General features: G+C 39.6%; 1 long non-coding RNA gene across 9 annotated transcripts in view; it reads left to right on the top strand.

Moving 5' to 3' along the window:
• Positions 1–13,380, top strand: part of LOC143654287 (uncharacterized) — a 397,473-nt gene that overhangs the window by 340,879 nt on the left and 43,214 nt on the right. For 6 of the 9 annotated variants that reach the window (XR_013161743.1, XR_013161746.1, XR_013161749.1 and 3 more), the window contains 2 exons: positions 4,523–4,632; positions 5,406–5,713. The exons of 2 other annotated variants lie outside the window; for them this stretch is intronic. This is a non-coding gene — a long non-coding RNA (uncharacterized LOC143654287). Of the gene's footprint in view, positions 1–4,522; positions 4,633–5,405; positions 5,714–13,380 lie in introns of those variants that run through there. One more of the 9 variants, XR_013161741.1, reaches the window with a different exon arrangement.

The raw sequence follows: 13,380 nt of genomic DNA, 5'->3' as shown, positions 1-13,380 counted from the left end.
GAAGGGAACCTAAAAACAGCAATTTGGGCTCTCTCTCTCTCTCCTTACACAGTCTACCAGCCAGCTGCCACTGCTTAGGAGGGACCTGCTGAGATGGAAGTCACAGAGAAAGTCAAAGAAGTTTGTAAAATGAAGATAGTTGTGTTGGTTCACTGCCTGTTTGTCCTCAAATCCATTCCCTGCCCTTCTTTGCTCTATGCTGTTTTGCAGGGAACAGCACATCCCAGACTCCCTGCTGTTAGACATGGGAGACATGTCTTCTGGGTGGGTTTGGTCAAAGGGATGCACTGGTGGGAGACTGGAAGTTGGCAATCAGAGAAATGCCAAAGTATTCCTCCCACTTTCTCACCACTCTATCTTTTGTCTCTGTCAGTAGTTGCATCTTCTCCAGACCTCAGACTTGTACTTAGCAGGGACACTCTCAGCCCCAACTGGCCTTGTGCTCTGGTGACACCACCTCCTTCCAACTGAGGCTCCAGCCCCAGAGGTGGTAGCAGCTACCTGCTGTTGTTAATCTCTGGATTGCCATCCTGTCCCCTCTTTGCCTTCTCAGCTCTCTCACTCTAGTGTAACCAATTTCCCAAATCAAATTCCATATGCTTGGAAGTTCTAAAGTGGTTCCTATTCTCTGACTGATAGAATAATCGCAGTACCTACTTCACATTGCCAGAATTAAATGAGAGAGATAAAGTGTACCATAATAACAACATAGAAGATGTTAAAAGAAATTAAAGAGCCATTGATAAACTTGTTCATTTTGAAGAGCAAAATTCAGACCAGCTCTGAAACCTGGTTTCCATTTTTGACTTCGGTCTTTCTAGAAAGTAAAGGATGGAGCGGAAAGACAACTGGGCTGGGAATCCAAATGTACGGCGGTACACCAGCTAGCTGGTGTGATCTTGGGTCTCTCACTCTCTCCCATGGGCATCAGCTTCCATAAGTGTAAGCTAAGGTGGTTCAGTAAGATCATTTCTAAGGCCACCTGAAGCTCTGACTTTGTATTGGCTCTGTAACTGGTTTGACTTATATTTTTCAACATTGGGTGGAGTAGAGAGTGGACTATCATTTTTCGTTTAAAAGTTGCAATGTCTCCCATGTCTAACCTGGTAAGAAATCCAGATTTCTTTTTCTCTTGGGATTCAACTCCTCAAATATTTCTATGGATGCCCCCACACACACACTTCTACAGGTTTGTTTAAACTAGTCCATGAATTAATCCAAAACAGCATAATATATGAATTTGCAGAGAGGTAAAAGGGGGTTGTTCCAGGCAAGGAAATGTATAAACAGGAAATTAAAAGATCAGTCCATCTCTTTTGGATAGCATGAAGCTCCACTTGTTAGACCAAATGATGTTGGTGGGGAAGAGCAGAGGTTATGTTTGAATAGGCAATAGAGCATATTAGTTAAGAGTTTTAAGGTCAGGAGCAACCAGATCAGAGTTTGTGGCTCTGCCCCTTGCCAGCCGAGCATCTTTGGACTAATTATTGACCTCTCCAAGTCTCAGTCTCTTTATTAAAATTGGTCTAATATAAGGTTCTCAGCTGGGGACAGTTTTGACCTCCATCTTCCCCTAGGACATTTAGCAATGTCTGGAGACATTTTTAATTGCCAAGACCAGGGAGAGGGGTACTACTGGCATTTGTAAGTAGAAGCCAGGGATGCTGCCAAATATCCTACAATGCACAAGACCACCCCCCGCCTCCCCCCCACACACACACACACATACACAGTGTAGAATTTCCTGGTCCAAAGTGTCAATAGTGACAAGGTTAAGAAATGCTGATGTAATACTAATATATATTTTCCATATATTCTTTCATTTGTTTGACAACTATTTATTAAGGGCTTCTTTGTTTCAAACATTATGCCTCATGCTTGAGATATGTTAACAAAAAATAAACAGTAAAAAAATAATCTCTACTACTGTGAAGTTTACAATCTAACTGATTTAATCCTCACAAAAACCCTGTGAGGTGGATGGTATTATTATCACCCTCATTTACAAATCAGAAAATTGAGGCACAAATTGGTGAACAGATTTCCCAAGGTCAAGCAGATAGTAAGTGTTAAGACAGGTTTTGAACTCAACAATCTGTCTCCAGGGCCCATACTGTTAGCCTCTATTCTGTGCTGTCTTTCTGTCATCAGGGAACCAACAGGTGCCATCATTTTTACTCCAGCACCACTGGCTTTGTCTTAGGCTAGTCTCTTTATGATGACAAGATGGTTGCTCAAACCTCAAGCACTCCAGGGAGACGACAGCATCCAGCTGAAGATGAGGGGCATTCCTTTCTCATGACTCCTTTTTAAGAATCAACTTCATTGAGATAAAATATACATACAATACACATACAATAAAAATGTACCCAGTTGAACAAATTTACTAGTTAGAGTTCTCATAGAGAAAAGAATGAACAGTTCTCTTGGGTAAATACCTAAAACCTAAATATTAAGAGATTTATTATAGGAATTGGTTCATGTGACCCTGGGAATTGGCATATCTGAATTCCATAGAGCAGACTGCAAGTGGGAAACTCTGGTGAAGTTTTTGAAGAATTCCCCAAGAGAGGTTGGCTGAAGTAGAGACAGAAATTATTCTTTCTGACTCTTGCAATCATCAGTTCTCCCTTTAAGACCTACAACTGATGGGATGAGGCTTCTTTCATTGCTGAAGGTAATCTCCTTTGTTGATTGTAGATATAATCAGCCATAGATGCAATCAACTGACTAATGATTTAAATCCATGCAATAGGCTCACAATAACAACCAGGCCAGTGCTTTCTGCACCAAACAACTGACTACCATTACTTAGCCAAGTTGACACATCAACTTAACCATCACATCCAAGTAACCACCTCTTGGATATAAAATATTTCCATCATTCCAAAAGTTCCCTTGTGCCCATTTATAGTCCATCTTTCGTCCCAGAGCCCTTGTGTCCCCCACACACACATACACACAACCCCCAACCTCCCACCCCACCCCTGCCTTTGGACAACCACTGATTTGCTTCCCATTGCTATAGATTAGATTTGCCTTTTGTATAATTTCATATAAATGCAAGAATACATTATGTATTATTTTGTGTCTGCCTTTTTTTACTCAGCAAAATATTTATGAGATTCATCCATGGTGTTGCATGTGTCAGTATTTCTTCTTTATTAATGAATAGTATTCTATTCTATGGAAAAGCTACAATTTGTTTATTCATTTATTGTTGGTGTATATTTGAGTTTTCAGTCTGGGGCTACTATAAATAAGCTATTCTTTGAACATTCGTATACAATCTTTGTTTAGACATATCTTTTAATTTCTCTTGGGTAAATACCTAAGAATTAAATTGCTGGGTTAAGTGCTAAGTGTATTTAACTTTATATGAAACTGACAGACTGTTTTCCAGAGTGGCTGGATCTTTTTATATTCCTATCAGCAATGTGTGAGAGGTCCAGTTGCTCCCTATACTCTCCAACACTTGGTATTGTCAGTATTTTTAAGTTTTACCATTCTTTAGTGTGTGAAGTGTGTCTCTTCGTATTGTGGGGAGGAAACTTTTTACAGAGTCCTCCCAGCAAATTTTGCCCTACGGGACAGAGCTGGGTCTCATGCTTAATGCCCTACCTACAAAAGAAGCTGAGGAAGTGAGGTTTGGTATTTTCAGTCTCTAGAGTGGTAACAAAGAAGAAAGGAAATGGAACATGTTAGTTGTAAATCCAACAGTGCCTCCTGGGTTGAAATCCACTGTAAAGTTTCTGAAGTGGTGATAAAGACTTGGTAATGACATTCTTTTGAAAAAGAAAAAGAAGAAGCCCAAGTAGATCTAATTTTCTGCTTGAATCATTAGAGACAGGTGGAATCATTAGGAAGAGTAAGGAGCCAAGTTTGACTCCCACAGTGTCTGAAGACCCTGACTCCTTTGACCTACTGTACTTTCTTGGGATTTCCAAGTGCAGTTTAGACTTCCTCTGCCTATTGTTATTTCCTTGGCCTTTCAAGAAATTTACAAATTGTCTGGAGGGGAAACAATTAACCCTAACCTTGAGAAATTGGGGAGAACACAGTGACCAGAATTGGTGTGATCTAAGAATAAATTCAAGTAAAAGATGTAGCAAAAATCTATGTTTTTCCCCTTTGTGTCCAGATGAACACCATTAAGCCTCTGTCCTACGGAGAAGGCCTTCTGGCAGCACTGGCATTGAATGAATGCCCCTGGGAAAGCCATGAGTGACCCTTCCCAGGGTTTCCAGTATACTCCCCAAGTTTTAGAGCAAGTATTTAGAGAGGAAGATTGTGTCTACATTGCTGGTGCATTTCAAGTCAATCATCTGCTCTCTTCTCTAGATGTTTCGAATGACAGTGACAATGTAATGTTATAAAGCAACCATTGCAGCCCATGTCACAACATTAAAAATATGGGCATAATAAGAAATGTTCTCTATTAGCTGGAGTTTGATATTTATTTTTATTTATGCAGATACAAAGGGCAATTTGGATTAGTAATTATGTTTTTGGCATTTCTCAGGGCTTTGAATTACTTACTGGAAACAGCCTGCTGGATTCACATACTGGATTCTAAAGTCCTTATTCATCTATAAGCCATTGCTTAACACAGATAATGGAAATGCTGGATCAGTAAGTAACAACTTGGAATGGAGAGTAGACCGCTGGAATTCAGGGAGGATTTTTAAGGTTTTGGTACTGCCTTCTTAAGAAACATTTAGTGAATTTTCCATGTCTAAAGTTGACTTGCAAGGTTTTGTTTTTTTTTTCCTCTATCACATTGTTATTATGGGTCTGTTTATTTCTGGGAAAAATCTAGCATTTTTTTCAAGTGTTGCCAGTGATATGTTTGCCTTATTTGATTTGCTGCAGTGTGCTGCAGTTAAGTTTTCAAATTTCATTATGTGTACTACTACCCTGTATAGTTCTTTGTGTTTGTGTATGCGCACAAGCAGACAGAGAATTTCAAAATTACCTTAAGGAGATATTTAATATACAGACAATAATAACATATGGGAGCCAATTTCATAATAGAGAAATGGACAATAATTAGCATAAATAAAGCACTTTCCTCCCCTTTTCTCTTTTTTCCAATTCTCAGGAGAACATAATGTTCTCAAAGCCCAGGAGATTTTTAGCATCCTCACTCTTTCATATCAGGTAACTTTGAGATAAGGGAGACAATCATTCCCAAATAACCTCTCCCTTTCTTCTACTTATGATAACAGCAGCTTGGTCTCAGACATAATGCTACTCTTTTCCTCCCATTAAAACTGGCATCATGTTCCTGGGTGGAGAAGGAGTGGGGTTCACTCCTTAGTATAAGAGGGTCAGCTCTGGACAAAATCTTTACATCATCGCGTTTTGATTTTTCTCCCTTCTGTCTGTCCTCTTCCCTTTCCCAGTGTTCCAGTCACACACCCTCTTCCTTGCATCACGAGTGGTGCAGTCACACAGCTGGGAAAACTCTGATCAACTACCAGTTCTCATTCTAGGACTGGCTGGTTCACTCCAAGCATGAGCTCTCCACCCTTTCTCCCAAACAACAGAGATGACAGATGCTACTCACAAGTCAACATGTTCTGCTGAGGGTGTCGGAGGTTATGAATAAATCCAGCCCACCAGCTGCAACGCCATCCTTTTCTTTCACAAGCATAAAAGAAAATCTAAATGTAAGTGATTAAGAGAAAGCTGTTGCAGGGTTAACACTGAATTTGTTTTAATTGACAAAAACAAAATAATTTGCAAGCTTCAATCTTTTAAATATGACGACTGACAAATTACCTCTGTCCTGCCTTTAAACCATAAGTTCTTGTGCTAGCCATGCTCTGTTTGCCTTTCCAGATCCTGTCTCCACCTTCAGCCATCCAGCTCTGCGCTCTAGGAGGTTATGCTTTGGGCCTGCTTCAACTGTCTTCTTTTGTCCTCTCGCTTCTTGTTGGGTCTGGCCAGTGCCAAAGAATACTGAAGGGCAGGAGGAAAGAGAGCTTGTCGTATCTGTTCTTGTCTCTTTCTTTGCTCACCTTGGTTCATCTTCTAAAAGCCATCCTAATAGGCAGCCCTTTTCCATATTTACAATCATAGTTGCAGCTGCAGCTCTCTCAGGAACCCAGGAATGGCTCCTTCCCTCCCCCCCACCCTAACTATCCCCATGGACAGTAGACAGGAGTGAAGTCCCCTGTGTTGCTAATCCTGGGGGCACTGAGCCAGTCTTGTTGGTTCTTCTTAACTCTGTCCATACCTTTGTAGTAGTCCTCGATAGAATGTGCCAGCTACCATTTCTTTTCTGCCAAGACCCTCATAATTTCAAAATTGAGAACCACTTGCTTAATTTATTACTCCTCCGAAAAGTTCTGATGTTTTAATAGGACTCTCCTGTTGCTGACAGAATAAAGAGTGAAAATCCTTGATGTCCAAAAAGAATAGCTGTCAAATGGTGGCTTAAACCAAGGGAGAACTATTTGGGTACAAGATACATATTCTTCCAATGATGCTCCTGATGTAACCCTCTTCTTTATAAATTCAAAGGACATATTTCTCTCTCCATGCCTCTGTTCATACTGTTCTCTTTCACCAGAATATTATCCCCTGATCTGTTTTTTTAAGGATCATATTTACTGCCAAGAATTCATTAAGCCTTTCTTGATCCATTTTTTCTTGCTTAATCCCCTATCCAAGAGGTTACAGTAATCCTCCAGGAAATACACACACATCTAACAATTATCATCTTCATATTCTAAAAACATAACTATTATTATTTCCAAGGTGCTGGGCTATGATTTGGTTCATGTTCTGATTTGTGCTTTGTATAAACACAACATTGCAGCAAAGTACTTTAAAGCATACCATTGACGTTGGAGTCAGATGGACTTGGGTTGGAGACCCAGATCTGCCACTAGCTCACTGTAGATGTGTGCAATATATAACTTTTCTGCACTTCAGTTTCCTGAAAGTAAATGGGGATAGCAATATCCTCGCAGGAGAGCTGTGAGAATTGATAGGGATCTTTGTCCTGCTCCCCCTCCCACAGTATCTTTTGCATTTTATATGCTAAATAAACGTTAGCTAGAACAAATATGCACACAAACAAGCAACATTTGTGTTACCTCCATTAAGTTCCTTGTAGGGAACAGCCTGTCTTCACGTCTTTGTATTCTGCTCAATAGAAGTCCAATATATATTGAGAATGAATGAATGAGTAAATGAATGAAAGGATGAGGCTGGTTTCACATGGAAATTTCTTCAAATTGCTTAGATATTACTTGGCAGGAATCACATTTTAAAAATTTCTAGTTGGTCCTTTGGGTCCCTGCATGGGATTTTTCTTTCTACTTAATTCATTCAAACACAGATATAGATTTTTATATTTACACATTCTTTTTGAAATTTGTCTTTTGCCTTGAACATATTTGGCAAGAAATTTAAATTCCTTCCTCCACATTGCACAGGTTATCCTCATTCCAACCCTTTGAGAGCCTCTGACAGGTACATATCCCCCTGAAGAATTATTTTTGCTTTTCTTTAAAAATGAGGGGTGCTGTTTCTGCCAAAGCTTACAGCAGGGGACAAAGGAGGTCATTAGTTGACTAAATATTTCCACAACAAAAGTTGGGAAATTTAACCCAGAGAATATTGGTATTTCTAACCATTCTCTATGGATCAACAATTAGGCCAAGTTCATCTATCAATTATAAAGCTGCCCTGAAAGAATTTGAACTTTTATTTTTGCCAAGCAGCAAAGAAAATGAAAAGTATGGAAAATAAACACCACACAAAAATCCAGTGTTTTTATTCCTCCTCCTATTACAATTTCACTATTAACCAGTCTGAAATGATTTAATCCAATGCAATATTTTTTTACTACCTTTTATGTGATAGGCACTCTATATGCACATTAAAGTAATTCTTTCAAAATGAAAAGTGGTTTAATTAAACTGATCTCCATGAGAGATTTGTATTATTTGGCATAGATAGAATCATTTTTGGCCTTAACAGTCCCACGTGTGCTTGAACTCACCAGTGACAAAGGTTACGTTTTTTTTAAAAGCTGGGAGGGGACAGCACATGGATTTTGAAGTCACTTTTAATCCTGCTACACAGCTATTAGCTCTATGTCTCAGCAAGTTCCTTTGTCTCTCTGAGCCACTTTCCTCCACTGCTAAATCGGAGCAATAATACCTAACTCGCCATGTAGATTTGAGGAATAAACGAGATAGTCTGAGTTTACAATAAATGCTGGTTTTCCTCATGACTGTTTTTATGCATCTTACACAACATCTTGGACAGAGTGGTGCAAAAGCAAGCAGTAAGTGGCTGATATTTTGCTAATTTATTTAATGACCAAGAAAGCCGACATTTGGCTTGATTCATTTTGTGACTCATCTACTCCTATGAAAGAAAGAAATAACTTGCTCTTTGACTTGAGATTATTAAAACTAATCTTTTGATGGCAGGAAGAGAAGTCTCCACATAAGTTCCTGTATGTTTATCTGTCAAGAGTAGAGTGATGGCCACAATAACCTCCCATATTCCTTTTGGTGCCAAATTTCTAAATATTTAAAGTTCTGTGGTCTTTTTTAGTTTTCTTCCAATTGAGAGGGAACCCTGACAGCCCTTTGTGAGGGAGGCCCCTTTGAACAAGGATGGCAATAGATACAGGAGCCCAGGCCTTGCTGGTGGACTGTGGGCAGCATCACACTCAGATACTCTATGGTCAACTATGAAAGACAAATCAGACTAACTTAAGAAAAACAAGAATTTCTTAAGAAGCTACTGGATAGCTCACAACATTGACAAGAGCCTGGGAAACCGAGCTGGAAACTGAGCTGAGAAAATGAGCAGAAACCAAGGGGGCTGGGCACCATCAAGATCCTGTGACAGGAACACTCTGTCTGGACTGCCACCACCAGCCTTGACACCTTGCCACTCTCTGGCACTCTGATAATTTCACAATTGAGAACCACTTGCTTAATTTATTATTCCTCCCAAGAGTTCTGATGTTTTAATAGGACTCTCCTGTTGTTGACAGAATAAAGAGTGAAAATCCTTGATGTCCAAAAGGAATAGCTGTCAAATGGTGGCTTAAACCAAGGGAGAACTATTTGGGTACTTGCCACTCTGTGGCTGGACTTTACACTCCAGCACAGCTGGCACGGTTGACCACTGACTCCTCTTTTCCATATGTGGCTCATTCTTGAGAATGAAATTCCTGAGTATAACCATGTAATTGCCAGCTTATATCCCATGACTATGCCCTACTCACCATGGAAATGGAGAAGGACCAATATCTATCAAGGAGATGGAGGATGGAAGGGTCCTGTCTTCAACCTATCTTGATTCTTAAAAATAAGTATGATGTCTTTTCACAATGTTGTGCAACAAAACCAACAATTGTCCTCTATAGGAAGATCACCTCCTGTTTCCCTGTCCTTGTTTCTCCAGGTTACTATGGTGGCTGGTCCCAGATGTTATGGGGCACATCATGCATGGTTAAATCTTCTTGTTTGATTCTAAGCACAGAACAATGTTTTAGGCCATAGAGGATCAGTTGTGCCAAGACAGGAGAAGTAGCTAAGAGACAAAATAACAGCTAAATGAAGAGTACTTGGAAGGAAATGTATTGTAATGGATAAAAGCATTCATTATCTTTGGAGTTGGGCAGGTCTAGGCTGGGATCTCAGCCCCAAACACTTTCCAAGAGTACAATCTTAAACTGTAACTTAAACCAAACTGAGCCTCAGTTTCTTCATCAATAAAATAGGGATAATGGTGTCCCTAAAAAGTAGATCATTATGAGGATTAAAGATAATCTACTTAAAGCACCCAGCCACACTATTGCCCAACATTTGATCCTGTCAGATCCCCAGCTCTTCAGCTATCAGAGATGTAAATAGAACAGACAGTATAATTACTCAACTGCAAAAGCACAAAGTTACTAGAAATGATTTGAATAAAATGCAAAGGTTGGAAGTCCACAGTGAAATAAAAGATCTGTGTGGAAGAGAAAGAGCATGAAACCCAAGCAAAGAGAAAGTGAACTATGGCATCTGCATAATTTCTGCATCATACTAAAGCCACTTAGCATTGGAGTCACCTGAGATGAAAATGAGAGACACATCCTAAAAACAAGTAATCTTTATAGTGTAGTTACTTTGTTCCAAGCTGGATGCTTCACACACATTATTATATTTAAGCCACAGGAAAACCCCTGGAGGTATGTGCATTATTATCACCACAGATGATAAAGAAATTGAGGCACAGAGAGACAGTGAATCATGGAACTGGGTTCTTTCTGATCTCACTTCCCTTGTTTCCCAGTTGAGGTGGCAGAAAATGGCCTTCTCTATCAGCCCTGAAGTTTAGCCTTCTTCCATTCAAGAAAGCAACCTACCTGAAGCAGAAATCACTTAGTACCATTCCAAATTTGGAGATTGGGCCAATCTGGGTCAGGCTGATGGTGGGGTGGGGGGGTGAGGAGGACACTAAATTAGCTAATTCACCTTATAGTGCTGAAAAGAAAAATTAGAGATGAAGCAAGAGGATAATTGCATGTCCCTTCAATGCCACTCTTGGCATTGTTTAACAGACTTACCCAAGTTATTATTTAATCATTTAGGACAGGAATTGGCACACTATAGCCTGCAGTCATAGTTTTGTAAATAAAGTTTATTGTGTTACAGTCATGCCCATTTTTTTATGTATTATCTAAGACAGCTTTCAAGCTACAACCACCACAGAGTTGAGTAGTTGTGATAGAAACCAGATGGCCTGAAAAGTCAAAAATCTTTACTATATGGCCCTTTTGGAAATGTTCTCAAACTCTGATCTAGGAGAATGTACCTGTGTGATTAGAGCCCAGATACTCTGAAGTTGCTTATTTATTGGTTAATTTCCAAGGTTATAGTTTTATTGCCCTGTAAGACATTAACTAGTTTTATAACTAGCAAATTCAGTTCACTATTCCTTTGACTTAATGACTAAATAAATTGCTTTCCTCTAATTCTCTTTGATCCAGCCCTACCATCTTAGTCGCTCCTCATTAATTAATAAGGTGAAATAGATTTTCGATTTATGTTCATTCCATTTTGTACAAGAGTTATGTGTTAAGTCTTTGAAAGTTATACTTTGACAACTCCAAGGTGCACCATTGAGTAAACATGAGTAGGGAGGGTGGCAGTTCTCAGGAAGGGTATGGTGGTAACCTGTTGGTGCCCTTAAAGATAGTGTTCCTCATTTAACCCACGTAGCAACCAGGTAAATTAACCTCAAAAATGGAGAAATTAAAATAATAGCAATACTTACCCCATAGAGTGGTTTTGATATTCAAATAAGATAATGCAAATAAAGTATTTAGCATAGCACTCAGCATATAATATTCAGTAAATGTGCCCTATGATTATTATTAATGGCATTATCCTTATGTGTTAGTTTTTTCTTTGGTTCTAACAGGCATTTGCCTCTTACCAGTTTCAGCAAAGAAAAATAAAAAGAAAGTATTTGAAAAATTGTTTTGAGCTCACAGAATCAAAGGATGGGTTAAATTACTGGACCCACATGGGTTGAGATTCAGAGATGTGGAAAAGCCTGTGTGTCTAAGATAATATGACTTGGTTTTGTAGGATTGCAAACACTGCTGAGGCAGGGAGTTTGCCTTACCTCCTCATTTCCCTGTGAATTGAAGCACCTTTTTCCTTCAATTCACAGGGAAATGAGGAGGTAAGGCAAACCCCTCACCTTTTTGTCCCACGTTATTGAGCAATGTGCTTGACCCATGGTGCATTCTAGATAAAAGTTTTCTGATCTAAATTACCATCATGTTGATGGAGCTGCTAAGTAGATACAACTGGCAGAAAAAGTCAAGGTCACCTATGGAAATAGTAATATATATATATAAAATATATGATTTGGTGGTGTTGACGGGGGACAGATTGAGACACAGCCTTGAGTTATACCTTAAGGCTAATTTTCCTCCTCACAACTACATAATGAGCAGAAGGTAATATTCCAAATGTGGCCTGAGTGTGCAGAATCCACTGTTGTATCCTCTTCTTCTGACAATGGAATCTTCCTATGCTTCTGGGGGGGTTGAGAGATAAGACCTTTTCCCCTTTAACTCCTGTGAGCACAAAATCAGCCAGCTTTATTGCATTATAAGAGCTGCCTACCTCAATTGCTTTGACAAGTCATGCCAAGCCTGTACACACATCCCCATCTTTCTAATCTCTTTAGTTCCATCACCTGGACATTTTATTTGAAATTGATTTTTAAATGTCTGAGTAATTGAGGTTTATGTGTAGTTGCTTCTCTGCCACAGAGGTAAGCTGGCTGTTTATAGCCTCATTAAATGCTGATTAGAAGTGATTGTATTACTGGGGGCCCTAATTTGTGCCATTCCTGAGACCTCCCATCAGAAAACAGCTTGTGGACTTGGAAGATCTGAGCATCTGGAGAGCAGAAACAGTACAGACTTGGATTTGCTTCCCTCATGCATCTTCTAAAACTCGTACAGAAGCCCATTTTTCAGGACTTCCCATGGACCTGATTTCTGGGATACTTGTAAGCTACCAAACTCTGGTGAAAGCTAAATATCAGCTTTTCTCAGAAACATGGGATTCTCCTTAGTCAATCCTGTGAATAAAGTTTTGAGATGGCAAATCTAATGTCTTTTTCTGTTTTTGTGATCTTGGGCAAGTCCTGGAACCTCTTGTTCCCTCTAGTTCTTTCCAGTGTTCCACTCAGACCTTGTATGTGTAGTCTTCTTTACCAAACAAAGGCCAACCTGGAACAAAAGAGGTCATAAGGAAGGGTTATGATCTTAAGAATGTCCTCAGTCCTCCATGAATCTGAAAGTAGCTTCACCACTGCTCATTTCCAGAAGAATAGAGTTATTGAGTTGGAAGGGATATGGGCAGACTGGCTCTGAAGTTAGAAAGTCCTAGATTTGGATCTCAGCTCAAACCATTAAAAGCTGGATTTGCTGGTTTGAAACTATTATGTAGCCCAGAATAGCCATACTTTAATCCTGATCCAATCTAGTGGGGCCAGACATACTGTTTTAGGGTAGGAAACTTTGATTGGATTGTTTCCATGGAGATGTGACACACCCTGTTGTGGATGTGCCATTTTGGTTATATTACTTCCATGGAGATATGACACACTCAATTGTGAGTATGGCCTTTTAATTAGATGGAGATGTGACTCCACCCATTCAAGGTGGGTCTTGGTTGGTTTATTAGAGTCCTTTAAAAGGGCAAACATTTTGGAGAAACCTCAGATGCAGACACTTGGAGAACAGTTGCTTCAGAGCCAACATGAGGCCCAGACATTTGGAAAGGCAGGGCCCAGCAAACATCACCATGTGCCTCCCCATGAGATACTAAG

Source organism: Tamandua tetradactyla, chromosome 13, assembly GCF_023851605.1.
Source record: "Tamandua tetradactyla isolate mTamTet1 chromosome 13, mTamTet1.pri, whole genome shotgun sequence".
Lineage (NCBI taxonomy): Eukaryota > Metazoa > Chordata > Mammalia > Pilosa > Myrmecophagidae > Tamandua > Tamandua tetradactyla.
Note: the sequence above shows the minus strand (reverse complement) of the source record. Positions and strands in the feature narration are given on the sequence as shown.